This window comes from Pseudophryne corroboree, unplaced genomic scaffold (genome assembly GCF_028390025.1).
Source record: "Pseudophryne corroboree isolate aPseCor3 unplaced genomic scaffold, aPseCor3.hap2 scaffold_271, whole genome shotgun sequence".
NCBI lineage: Eukaryota > Metazoa > Chordata > Amphibia > Anura > Myobatrachidae > Pseudophryne > Pseudophryne corroboree.
The window spans coordinates 41,888-53,991 of NW_026969372.1; the positions used below are offsets into that span (position 1 = coordinate 41,888).

Genomic DNA, 12,104 nt, shown 5'->3' on the forward strand with positions numbered 1-12,104 from the left:
CTGGAATTTGCCCAGATATAATGCACGCACAATATTGCTGGCGTTGTCCGATGCCACAAATCCACAGGAGAGTCCAATTGGGGTAAGCCATTCTGCGATGATCTTCCTCAGTTGCCGTAAGAGGTTTTCAGCTGTGTGCGTATTCTGGAAAGCGGTGATACAAAGCGTAGCCTGCCTAGGAAAGAGTTGGCGTTTGCGAGATGCTGCTACTGGTGCCGCCGCTGCTGTTCTTGCGGCGGGAGTCAATACATCTACCCAGTGGGCTGTCACAGTCATATAGTCCTGAGTCTGCCCTGCCCCATTTGTCCACATGTCCGTGGTTAAGTGGACATTGGGTACAACTGCATTTTTTAGGACACTGGTGAGTCTTTTTCTGAGGTCTGTGTACATTTTCGGTATCGCCTGCCTAGAGAAATGGAACCTAGATGGTATTTGGTACCGGGGACACAGTACCTCAATCAAGTCTATAGTTGGCTCTGAAGTAATGATGGATACCGGAACCACGTTTCTCACCGCCCAGGATGCCAAGGCCTCAGTTATCCGCTTTGCAGCAGGATGACTGCTGTGATATTTCATCTTCCTTGCAAAGGACTGTTGGACAGTCAATTGCTTGGTGGAAGTAGTAAAAGTGGTCTTACGACTTCCCCTCTGGGATGACCATCGACTCCCAGCAGCAACAACAGCAGCGCCAGCAGCAGTAGGCGTTACACTCAAGGATGCATCGGAGGAATCCCAGGCAGGAGAGAACTCGTCAGAATTGCCAGTGACATGGCCTGCAGGACTATTGGCATTCCTGGGGAAGGAGGAAATTGACACTGAGGGAGTTGGTGGGGTGGTTTGCGTGAGCTTGGTTACAAGAGGAAGGGATTTACTGGTCAGTGGACTGCTTCCGCTGTCGCCCAAAGTTTTTGAACTTGTCACTGACTTATGATGAATGCGCTGCAGGTGACGTATAAGGGAGGATGTTCCGAGGTGGTTAACGTCCTTACCCCTACTTATTACAGCTTGACAAAGGCAACACACGGCTTGACACCTGTTGTTCGCATTTCTGTTGAAATACTTCCACACCGAAGAGCAGTTTTTTTTGGTATTTTCACCAGGCATGTCAATGGCCATATTCCTCCCACGGACAACAGGTGTCTCCCCGGGTGCCTGACTTAAACAAACCACCTCACCTCCCCAGCGCCAGCAACACCCATATCCTCCTCATCCTGGTGTACTTCAACACTGACATCTTCAATCTGACTATCAGGAACTGGACTGCGGGTGCTCCTTCCAGCACTTGCAGGGGGTGTGCAAATGGTGGAAGGTGCATGCTCTTCACGTCCAGTGTTGGGAAGGTCAGGCATCGCAACCGACACAATTGGACTCTCCTTGTGGATTTGTGATTTTGAAGAACGCACAGTTCTTTGCTGTGCTTTTGCCAGCTTAAGTCTTTTCATTTTTCTAGCGAGAGGCTGAGTGCTTCCATCCTCATGTGAAGCTGAACCACTAGCCATGAACATAGGCCAGGGCCTCAGCCGTTCCTTGCCACTCCGTGTGGTAAATGGCATATTGGCAAGTTTACGCTTCTCCTCCGACGATTTTTATTTAGATTTTTGAGTCCTTTTTTTTACTGATCTTTTGTGTTTTGAATTTTACATGCTCTGTACTATGACATTGGGCATCGGCCTCGGCAGACGACGTTGATGGAATTTCATCGTCTCGGCCATGACTAGTGGCAGCAGCTTCAGCACGAGGTGGAAGTGGATCTTGATCTTTCCCTATTTTTGGAACCTCAACATTTTTGTTCTCCATATTTTAATAGGCACAACTAAAAGGCACCTCAGGTAAACAATGGAGATGGATGGATACTAGTATACTTATGGATGACGAGTGACTGACGACACAGAGGTAGCTACAGCCGTGGACTACCGTACTGCGTCTGCTAGTATAGAGATGATAATTAATGATATAAAAAAAATATATATATAACTACTGTAGGTATATATTATATAATGACGGACCTGGTGGACACTGTCAGCAGACTGCTAAACTACTAGTATGATGAAGATAGAAAAAAAAAACCCACCACAGGTAGGTAGGTATACAATTATGGACGAGCACTGACGACACAGAGATAGCCACAGCCGTGGCCTACCGTACTGCGTCTGCTAGTATAGAGATGATAATTAATGATATAAAAAAAAATATATATAACTACTGTAGGTATATATAATGTAATGACGGACCTGGTGGACACTGTCAGCAGACTGCTAAACTACTAGTATGAAGAAGATAGAAAAAAAACTTCACCACAGGTAGGTATACAATTATGGACGAGTGACGACACAGAGGTAGGTACAGCCGTGGACTACCGTACTGCGTCTGCTAGTATAGATAATATACTAAATATATTACTACTGTAGGTATATAATATAATGACGGACCTGGTGGACACTGTCAGCAGACTCCTAAACTACTAGTATGAAGAAGATAGAAAAAAAAACCCACCACAGGTAGGTAGGTATACAATTATGGACGAGCACTGACGACACAGAGATAGCCACAGCCGTGGCCTACCGTACTGCGTCTGCTAGCATAGATAATATACTAAATATATTACTACTGTAGGTATATAATATAATGACGGACCTGGTGGACACTGTCAGCAGACTGCTAAACTACTAGTATGAAGAAGATAGAAAAAAAAACCCCACCACAGGTAGGTATACAATTATGGACGAGTGACGACACAGAGGTAGGTACAGCCGTGGACTACAGTACTGCGTCTGCTAGTATAGATAATATACTAAATATATTACTACTGTAGGTATATAATATAATGACGGACCTGGTGGACACTGTCAGCAGACTCCTAAACTACTAGTATGAAGAAGATAGAAAAAAAACCCCCACCACAGTTAGGTATACAATTATGGACGAGTGACGACACAGAGGTAGGTACAGCCGTGGACTACCGTACTGCGTCTGCTAGTATAGATAATATACTAAATATATTACTACTGTAGGTATATAATATAATGACGGACCTGGTGGACACTGTCAGCAGACTCCTAAACTACTAGTATGAAGAAGATAGGAAAAAAACACCCCACCACAGGTAGGTATACAATTATGGACGAGCACTGACGACACAGAGATAGCCACAGCCGTGGACTACCGTACTGCGTCTGCTAGTATAGATAATATAATAAATATATTACTACTGTAGGTATATAATATAATGATGGACCTGGTGGACACTGTCAGCAGACTCCTAAACTACTAGTATGAAGAAGATAGAAAAAAAAAACCCACCACAGGTAGGTAGGTATACAATTATGGACGAGCACTGACGACACAGAGATAGCCACAGCCGTGGACTACCGTACTGCGTCTGCTAATATAGAGATGATAAAGATGATAGAGATGAAAAAAATATATAACACTACTGCAGGTAAATATTTATATAATATAATGTATGACCGACCTGCTGGACACTGTCAGCAGAATGCGTTTATAGAATAAAAAAAAAAACACCACAGGAGTGTTTAACTTTTTCAGGCAGACAATATACTGGTGGTCACACTGGCAGCAAAAGTGTGCACTGTACTCCTGCTATAACTGCTCCCCAGTCTCCCCCACAATTAAGCTGTGTGAGCAGTGAGCACTCAGCACAGTCAGATATACATAGATGATATATCATGCAGCACACTGAGGCTGAGCACATATATGGTATGTGTATCGTTTTTTTTCAGGCAGAGAACGGATTATAAATAATAAAACTGGTGGTCACTATCAGCAAAACTCTGCACTACTGAGTACTCCTGACAAGTTCAACTGCTCCCCAAATTAGTAGTAAATCAAATGTCACTCGTCTCTATCTTCTAATCTAAACGGAGAGGACGCCAGCCACGTCCTCTCCCTATCAATCTCAATGCACGTGTGAAAATGGCGGCGACGCGCGGCTCCTTATATAGAATCCGAGTCTCGTGAGAATCCGACAGCGGGATGATGACGTTCGGGCGCGCTCGGGATAACCGAGCAAGGCGGGAGGATCCGAGTCTGCTCGGACCCGTGCAAAAAAGGGTGAAGTTCGGGCGGGTTCGGATTCCGAGGAACCGAACCCGCTCATCTCTAATGGCCACCCAGCATGACGCCTCCCTTCTTGACCATGCTGTAATTGCAGTCGCACTGCAGTTCAGCGTGATCATAAAAAATGGTGTAGCCTCCTGCTGGTGCAGACTGTATGTGCGCGCAGGAAGCCGCCACCATTTTTGTGATCACAGCGGCTGAATGTGATGTCATACAGCCGCTGTGACCACGCCCCCTGTGTCTCCTCCATTGCAGACCCCATTTTGAAGCCTTGCCCCCGCACCGCTCCATCCCTGACTTGGAAATGGAGTGTTGCTGACCCCCCTCTCCCCCCCTGCCCCGATTGACAGGCAGAGGCGATCGCATTCTCTGCGGGGTGCCGCAGAAAATGCAGGCACATGCGTATGCTCTTAGCAATTTTTGCAGTTGGATCGCTTATTGTGATTGCAATCCAACCTGAATCAGGCCCTATTACCTATCACAATGCGCTGCGGGCAGTACAAAATTGGTTTAATATAGGAGAAAAACCCCCAGACCTGTGCTCCTTAACTGTACCTGGTGGCTAGTGGAGCGGCTGCCCAGTAATCAGTGTCCACGCCAGTGCGCACACGGTCCACCCCCTACGGCCACGCTCCCCTTCATCAGCGGCCTCGTGATCCGGAAGGGCGGTGTGTGTGTGACTGACCTTAGGAAGAAACCGGAGCCTCCGCTGCAGTGACCCAGCAACCAGGGCACGGGAGTATACAGCGCCGCTGGGAGTGATGAAGCTGCAGTAAAGATGTCTATTAGACCTAGCCTGCTGCAGCCCTTGTAGATTCTCATAAAACAAGTTCTTCTTTTCTTGTCAAAATTAATAGCTAAGAATAGGCTGCCTGAGGCAGGCCCCTGTTAAGTGGCCTGCTACTGAAGGCACCAACTACAAACTGAGCTCCCTGTTCATGGAAGCGGGGTTATAGAGGAGAATGCACTGAGCTTCTTGGGAACAGTCAAAAGCTTTGAGCCGGTTGGTGCCTCAGATCAAGATCCTACTCTACACCCCAATGTGAATCCTTGTGGAGTCCAGTGTACCCCACAGAAGAAATTAATGTGTCACACCCATTGGCAGCAACCTTAGAATAGCTGCTGACGGGCACAATTGAGAAAGGAAGGGGGGGGGGACATTTGAATCCAACACATAGATGCAATTCAAATATGTAATTTGTACCTTCCTATTTTAAAATATAATGGATGAACCTCACCCTGTGAGAACAATCTTCATGATCAAGAGATCTCATATGCAAAATAAGTATGAGTTGGGATAGGGCTGGGGAGGGTGGCTGCTCGGGAAGCCCCTCCCCCGTCAAGTTAAGGAGATTCAACTGAGGAAGCACAAGGGAACTTTCGTCTGGGGACAACAACTGCAGGGAGACCACATCTTTTCAGATGAACATGGGAGGGCGGAAGGCTGCCTAATACTGAAGCACCATCAAATATCAAACCATATACAACAACTAGTACAAGCATTCCTGGGGGAAGGTCTGCAGAAGACGGATTTGCATACGGTGATGTCATCCAAGCAGTGGGCCAAAGTTGGCTGGAACCCTCATCTGCATATGAAAAGAGAAAAGGGGCATGCAGGGCATGGCGGCCTTTTGCGGTGCTTGGATGACCCTTAGTTCGCATTAAACACCCCCACCCTCCTTTTGTGTGGGGCTCATGTTGGCTCTGCCCCAGCCCCTGAAGCATTCAAGCTGATTTCTTGCAGCAGCTGGGCACTGTAACAGCTCCAGAGCTGCTCTGTAAGGCAACTAAAAGGGTGTGGGCCCTGCAGCACTACCTGTAGTTCGCATTGTGCGTTTGAAGGCACAAAGTAAGCAGACAGGAGGATAAGTCAGGATAGTGCGCAAGGGCATAGAAGGGAGCGGCTCAAGAAAAGAGAAGTGGAAACAGACAGCAAACTAGGCTGGAGAGAGACCTGAGACAAAGAGATCTGAATTATACGAGAGCCGACCAGGGGAAACACAAATTATGCAGTCAAGTTTCCCACATTTGGGGAAATCGCAGGGGCAGCACACCCAGAGTGCAATGGGTGAGCCTTGCCCTGGGAGAAGCACCTTCATGATCATAGTATCTCACCTGGCAGGTAAGTAGGAGTTGGGCTAGAGCTGAGGAGGGTCGCTGCTCGGGTACCCCCCTGTAAAGTGAAGGAGATCCAACTGAGGCAGCACAAGGGAACTCTCGAAAGAAGAACAAGGCTAGAGGAAAATCTGAGACAAAGAAATCTGACTTTTACCAGAGCTGACCAGAGGAAAGCACAAACACAGTCCCCCACTACCAAAAATAATGCAGTCAAATTTCCCACATTTGGGGAAATCACAGGGGTCAGCATACCCAAAATGCAATGAATGAACCTCACCCTGGGAGAACAATCTTCATGACCATGGTATCTCCTATGCAAAATAAGTATGATTTGGAATAGGGCTGGGGAGGGCCGCTGCTCAGGCACATCTCTGTCAAGTAAAGGAGATTCAACTGAGGCAGCACAAGGGAACTCTCATCTGGGGACAACAACTGCAGGGAGAACACATATTTTCAGATGAACATGGGAGGGCAGAAGGCTGCCTAATACTGAAGCACCCCCAAACAACAAACCAAATGCAACAACTAGTGCAAGCATTCCTGGGGGAAGTTCTGCAGAAGACGGATTTGCATACGGTGATGTCATCCAAGCAGTGGGTCAAAGTTGGCTTCAACCCTCATCTGCATATGAAAAGAGAAAAGGGGCGTGCAGGGCTTGGCGGCCTTTTGCGGCGCTTGGATGACCCCTAGTTCGCATTAAACTCCTCCACCCTCCTTTGGTGTGGGGCTCATGTTGGCCATGCCCCATCCCCTGAAGCATTCAAGCTGATTTCTTGCAGCAGCTGGGCACTGTAACAGCTCCAGAGCTGCTCTGTAAGGCAAGTAAAAGGGTGTGGGCCCTGCAGCACTACCTGTAGTTTGCATTGTGCATTGGAAGGCACAAAGTAAGCAGACGGGAGGAGAAGTCAGGATAGTGCACAAGGGTATAGAAGGGAGCGGCTAAAGAAAAGAGAAGTGGAAACAGACAGCAAACTAGGCTGGAGAGAGACCTGAGACAAAGAGATCTGAATTATACGAGAGCCGACCAGGGGAAACACAAATTATGCAGTCAAGTTTCCCACATTTGGGGAAATCGCAGGGGCAGCACACCCAGAGTGCAATGGGTGAGCCTTGCCCTGGGAGAAGCACCTTCATGATCATAGTATCTCACCTGGCAGGTAAGTAGGAGTTGGGCTAGAGCTGGGGAGGGTCGCTGCTCGGGCACCCCCCTGTCAAGTGAAGGAGATCCAACTGAGGCAGCACAAGGGAACTCTCGAAAGAAGAACAAGGCTAGAGGAAGATCTGAAACAAAGAAATCTGACTTTTACCAGAGCTGACCAGAGGAAAACACAAACACAGTCCCCCACTACCACAAATAAAGCAGTCGAGTTTCCCACATTTGGGGAAATCACAGGGGTCAGCATACCCAGAATGCAATGAATGAACCTCACCCTGGGAGAATAATCTTCATGACCATGGTATCTCCTATGCAAAATAAGTATGATTTGGGATAGAGCTGGGGAGGGCCGCTGCTCAGGCACATCTCTGTCAAGTAAAGGAGATTCAACTGAGGCAGCACAAGGGAACTCTCATCTGGGGATAACAACTGCAGGGAGAACACATATTTTCAGATGAACATGGAGGGCAGAAGGCTGCCTAATACTGAAGCACCCCCAAACAACAAACCAAATGCAACAACTAGTGCAAGCATTCCTGGGGGAAGGCCTGCCGCAGATGGATTTGCATATGGTGATGTCATCCAAGCAGTGGGTCAAAGTTGGCTTCAACCCTCGTCTGCATATGAAAAGAGAAAAGGGGCGTGCAGGGCATGGTGGCCTTTTGCGGCGCTTGGCTGACCCCTAGTTTGCATTAAACACCTCCACCCTCCTTCGGTGTGGGGCTCATGTTGGCTATGCCCCAGCCCCTGAAGCATTCAAGCTGATTTCTTGCAGCAGCTGGGCACTGTAACAGCTCCAGAGCTGCTCTGTAAGGCAAGTAAAAGGGTGTGGGCCCTGCAGCACTACCTGTAGTTTGCATTGTGCATTGGAAGGCACAAAGTAAGCAGACGGGAGGAGAAGTCAGGATAGTGCACAAGGGTATAGATGGGAGGGGCTCAAGAAAAAAAAAGTGGAAACAGACAGCAAACTAGGCTGGAGAGAGACCTGAGACAAAGAGATCTAAATTATACGAGAGCCGACCAGGGGAAACACAAATTATGCAGTCAAGTTTCCCACATTTCGGGAAATCGCAGGGGCAGCACACCCAGAGTGCAATGGTGGGCCTTGCCCTGGGAGAAGCACCTTCATGATCATAGTATCTCACCTGGCAGGTAAGTAGGAGTTGGGCTAGAGCTGGGGAGGGTCGCTGCTCGGGCACCCCCCTGTCAAGTGAAGGAGATCCAACTGAGGCAGCACAAGGGAACTCTCGAAAGAAGAACAAGGCTAGAGGAAGATCTGAAACAAAGAAATCTGACTTTTACCAGAGCTGACCAGAGGAAAACACAAACACAGTCCCCCACTACCACAAATAAAGCAGTCGCGTTTCCCACATTTGGGGAAATCACAGAGGTCAGCATACCCAGAATGCAATGAATGAACCTCACCCTGGGAGAACAATCTTCATGACCATGGTATCTCCTATGCAAAATAAGTATGATTTGGAATAGGGCTGGGGAGGGCCGCTGCTCATGCACATCTCTGTCAAGTAAAGGAGATTCAACTGAGGCAGCACAAGGGAACTCTCATCTGGGGACAACAACTGCAGGGAGAACACATATTTTCAGATGAACATGGGAGGGCAGAAGGCTGCCTAATACTGAAGCACCCCCAAACAACAAACCAAATGCAACAACTAGTACAAGCATTCCTGGGGGAAGTTCTGCAGAAGACGGATTTGCATATGGTGATGTCATCCAAGCAGTGGGTCAAAGTTGGCTTCAACCCTCGTCTGCATATGAAAAGAGAAAAGGGGCGTGCAGGGCATGGCGGCCTTTTGCGGCGCTTGGATGACCCCTAGTTCGCATTAAACACCTCCACCCTCCTTCGGTGTGGGGCTCATGTTGGCTATGCCCCAGCCCCTGAAGCATTCAAGCTGATTTCTTGCAGCAGCTGGGCACTGTAACAGCTCCAGAGCTGCTCTGTAAGGCAAGTAAAAGGGTGTGGGTGCACTACCTGTAGTTCGCATTGTGCGTTGGAAGGCACAAAGTAAGCAGAGAGGAGGAGAAGTCAGGATAGTGCGCAAGGGCATAGAATGGAGCAGCTCAAGAAAAGAAAAGTGGAAACAGACAGCAAACTAGGCTGGAGAGAGACCTGAGACAAAGAGATCTGAATTATACGAGAGCCGACCAGGGGAAACACAAATTATGCAGTCAAGTTTCCCACATTTGGGGAAATCGCAGGAGCAGCACACCCAGAGTGCAATGGGTGAGCCTTGCCCTGGGAGAAGCACCTTCATGATCATAGTATCTCACCTGGCAGGTAAGTAGGATTTGGGCTAGAGCTGGGGAGGGTCGCTGCTCGGGTACCCCCCTGTCAAGTGAAGGAGATCCAACTGAGGCAGCACAAGGGAACTCTCGAAAGAAGAACAAGGCTAGAGTAAAATATGAGACAAAGAAATCTGACTTTTACCAGAGCTGACCAGAGGAAAGCACAAACACAGTCCCCCACTACCACAAATAATGCAGTCAAGTTTCCCACATTTGGGGAAATCACAGGGGTCAGCATACCCAAAATGCAATGAATGAACCTCACCCTGAGAGAACAATCTTCATGACCATGGTATCTCCTATGCAAAATAAGTATGATTTGGAATAGGGCTGGGGAGGGCCGCTGCTCATGCACATCTCTGTCAAGTAAAGGAGATTCAACTGAGGCAGCACAAGGGAACTCTCATCTGGGGACAACAACTGCAGGGAGAACACATATTTTTAGATGAACATGGGAGGGCAGAAGGCTGCCTAATACTGAAGCACCCCCAAACAACAAACCAAATGCAACAACTAGTGCAAGCATTCCTGGGGGAAGTTCTGCAGAAGACGGATTTGCATACGGTGATGTCATCCTAGCAGTTGGTCAAAGTTGGCTTCAACCCTCATCTGCATATGAAAAGAGAAAAGGGGCGTGCAGGGCATGGCGGCCTTTTGCGGTGCTTGGATGACCCCTAGTTCGCATTAAACACCTCCACCCTCCTTTGGTGTGGGGCTCATGTTGGCCATGCCCCATCCCCTGAAGCATTCAAGCAGATTTCTTGCAGCAGCTGGGCACTGTAACAGCTCCAGAGCTGCTCTGTAATGCAAGTAAAAGGGTGTGGGCCCTGCAGCACTACCTGTAGTTTGCATTGTACATTGGAAGGCACAAAGTAAGCAGACGGGAGAAGAAGTCAGGATAGTGCACAAGGGTATAGAAGGGAGCGGCTGAAGAAAAGAGAAGTGGAAACAGACAGCAAACTAGGCTGTAGAGAGATCTGAGACAAAGAGATCTGAATTATACGAGAGCCGACCAGGGGAAACACAAATTATGCAGTCAAGTTTCCCACATTTGGGGAAATCGCAGGGGCAGCACACCCAGAGTGCAATGGGTGAGCCTTGCCCTGGGAGAAGCACCTTCATGATCATAGTATCTCACCTGGCAGGTAAGTAGGAGTTGGGCTAGAGCTGGGGAGGGTCGCTGCTCGGGCACCCCCCTGTTAAGAGAAGGAGATCCAACTGAGGCAGCACAAGGGAACTCTCAAAAGAAGAACAAGGCTAGAGGAAGATCTGAAACAAAGAAATCTGACTTTTACCAGAGCTGACCAGAAGAAAACACAAACACAGTCCCCCACTACCACAAATAAAGCAGTCGAGTTTCCCACATTTGGGGAAATCACAGGGGTCAGCATACCCAGAATGCAATGAATGAACCTCACCCTGGGAGAATAATCTTCATGACCATGGTATCTCCTATGCAAAATAAGTATGATTTGGGATAGAGCTGGGGAGGGCCGCTGCTCAGGCACATCTCTGTCAAGTTAAGGAGATTCAACTGAGGCAGCACAAGGGAACTCTCATCTGGGGACAACAACTGCAGGGAGAACACATATTTTCAGATGAACATGGGAGGGCAGAAGGCTGCCTAATACTGAAGCACCCCCAAACAACAAACCAAATGCAACAACTAGTGCAAGCATTCCTGGGGGAAGGCCTGCCGCAGATGGATTTGCATATGGTGATGTCATCCAAGCAGTGGGTCAAAGTTGGCTTCAACCCTCGTCTGCATATGAAAACAGAAAAGGGGCGTGCAGGGCATGGTGGCCTTTTGCGGCGCTTGACTGACCCCTAGTTTGCATTAAACACCTCCACCCTCCTTCGGTGTGGGGCTCATGTTGGCTATGCCCCAGCCCCTGAAGCATTCAAGCTGATTTCTTGCAGCAGCTGGGCACTGTAACAGCTCCAGAGCTGCTCTGTAAGGCAAGTAAAAGGGTGTGGGCCCTGCAGCACTACCTGTAGTTTGCATTGTGCATTGGAAGGCACAAAGTAAGCAGACGGGAGGAGAAGTCAGGATAGTGCACAAGGGTATAGAAGGAAGCGGCTGAAGAAAAGAGAAGTGGAAACAGACAGCAAACTAGGCTGGAGAGAGACCTGAGACAAAGAGATCTGAATTATACGAGAGCCGACCAGGGGAAACACAAATTATGCAGTCAAGTTTCCCACATTTGGGGAAATCGCAGGAGCAGCACACCCAGAGTACAATGGGTGAGCCTTGCCCTGGGAGAAGCACCTTCATGATCATAGTATCTCACCTGGCAGGTAAGTAGGAGTTGGTCTAGAGCTGGGGAGGGTTGCTGCTCGGGTACCCCCCTGTAAAGTGAAGGAGATCCAACTGAGGCAGCACAAGGGAACTCTCGAAAGAAGAACAAGGCTAAAGGAAAATCTGAGACAAAGAAATCTGACTTTT

General features: G+C 48.4%; 10 non-coding genes and 1 pseudogene across 10 annotated transcripts; all 11 read right to left on the bottom strand.

Annotated features, from left to right (window-relative positions):
* Positions 1 to 6,044: 6,044 nt before the first annotated feature.
* On the bottom strand, positions 6,045 to 6,207 carry LOC135013462 (U1 spliceosomal RNA). The gene has a single exon (XR_010212134.1). It is a non-coding gene; the product is annotated as a U1 spliceosomal RNA (small nuclear RNA).
* Positions 6,208 to 6,359: 152 nt separating this feature from the next.
* Positions 6,360 to 6,523, bottom strand: LOC135013340 (U1 spliceosomal RNA). Its single transcript, XR_010212019.1, has one exon. It is a non-coding gene; the product is annotated as a U1 spliceosomal RNA (small nuclear RNA).
* Positions 6,524 to 7,197: 674 nt separating this feature from the next.
* LOC135013463 (U1 spliceosomal RNA) lies at positions 7,198 to 7,360 on the bottom strand. The gene has a single exon (XR_010212135.1). It is a non-coding gene; the product is annotated as a U1 spliceosomal RNA (small nuclear RNA).
* Positions 7,361 to 7,512: 152 nt separating this feature from the next.
* On the bottom strand, positions 7,513 to 7,676 carry LOC135013374 (U1 spliceosomal RNA). The gene has a single exon (XR_010212052.1). It is a non-coding gene; the product is annotated as a U1 spliceosomal RNA (small nuclear RNA).
* A 694-nt stretch (positions 7,677 to 8,370) lies between these two features.
* LOC135013596 (U1 spliceosomal RNA) lies at positions 8,371 to 8,511 on the bottom strand (annotated as a pseudogene).
* Positions 8,512 to 8,663: 152 nt separating this feature from the next.
* Positions 8,664 to 8,827, bottom strand: LOC135013415 (U1 spliceosomal RNA). The gene has a single exon (XR_010212091.1). It is a non-coding gene; the product is annotated as a U1 spliceosomal RNA (small nuclear RNA).
* Positions 8,828 to 9,495: 668 nt separating this feature from the next.
* On the bottom strand, positions 9,496 to 9,658 carry LOC135013483 (U1 spliceosomal RNA). Its single transcript, XR_010212156.1, has one exon. It is a non-coding gene; the product is annotated as a U1 spliceosomal RNA (small nuclear RNA).
* A 152-nt stretch (positions 9,659 to 9,810) lies between these two features.
* LOC135013351 (U1 spliceosomal RNA) lies at positions 9,811 to 9,974 on the bottom strand. The gene has a single exon (XR_010212030.1). It is a non-coding gene; the product is annotated as a U1 spliceosomal RNA (small nuclear RNA).
* Positions 9,975 to 10,648: 674 nt separating this feature from the next.
* On the bottom strand, positions 10,649 to 10,811 carry LOC135013464 (U1 spliceosomal RNA). Its single transcript, XR_010212136.1, has one exon. It is a non-coding gene; the product is annotated as a U1 spliceosomal RNA (small nuclear RNA).
* Positions 10,812 to 10,963: 152 nt separating this feature from the next.
* Positions 10,964 to 11,127, bottom strand: LOC135013404 (U1 spliceosomal RNA). Its single transcript, XR_010212080.1, has one exon. It is a non-coding gene; the product is annotated as a U1 spliceosomal RNA (small nuclear RNA).
* Positions 11,128 to 11,801: 674 nt separating this feature from the next.
* LOC135013511 (U1 spliceosomal RNA) lies at positions 11,802 to 11,964 on the bottom strand. Its single transcript, XR_010212181.1, has one exon. It is a non-coding gene; the product is annotated as a U1 spliceosomal RNA (small nuclear RNA).
* Between the last annotated feature and the right edge of the window lie 140 nt (positions 11,965 to 12,104).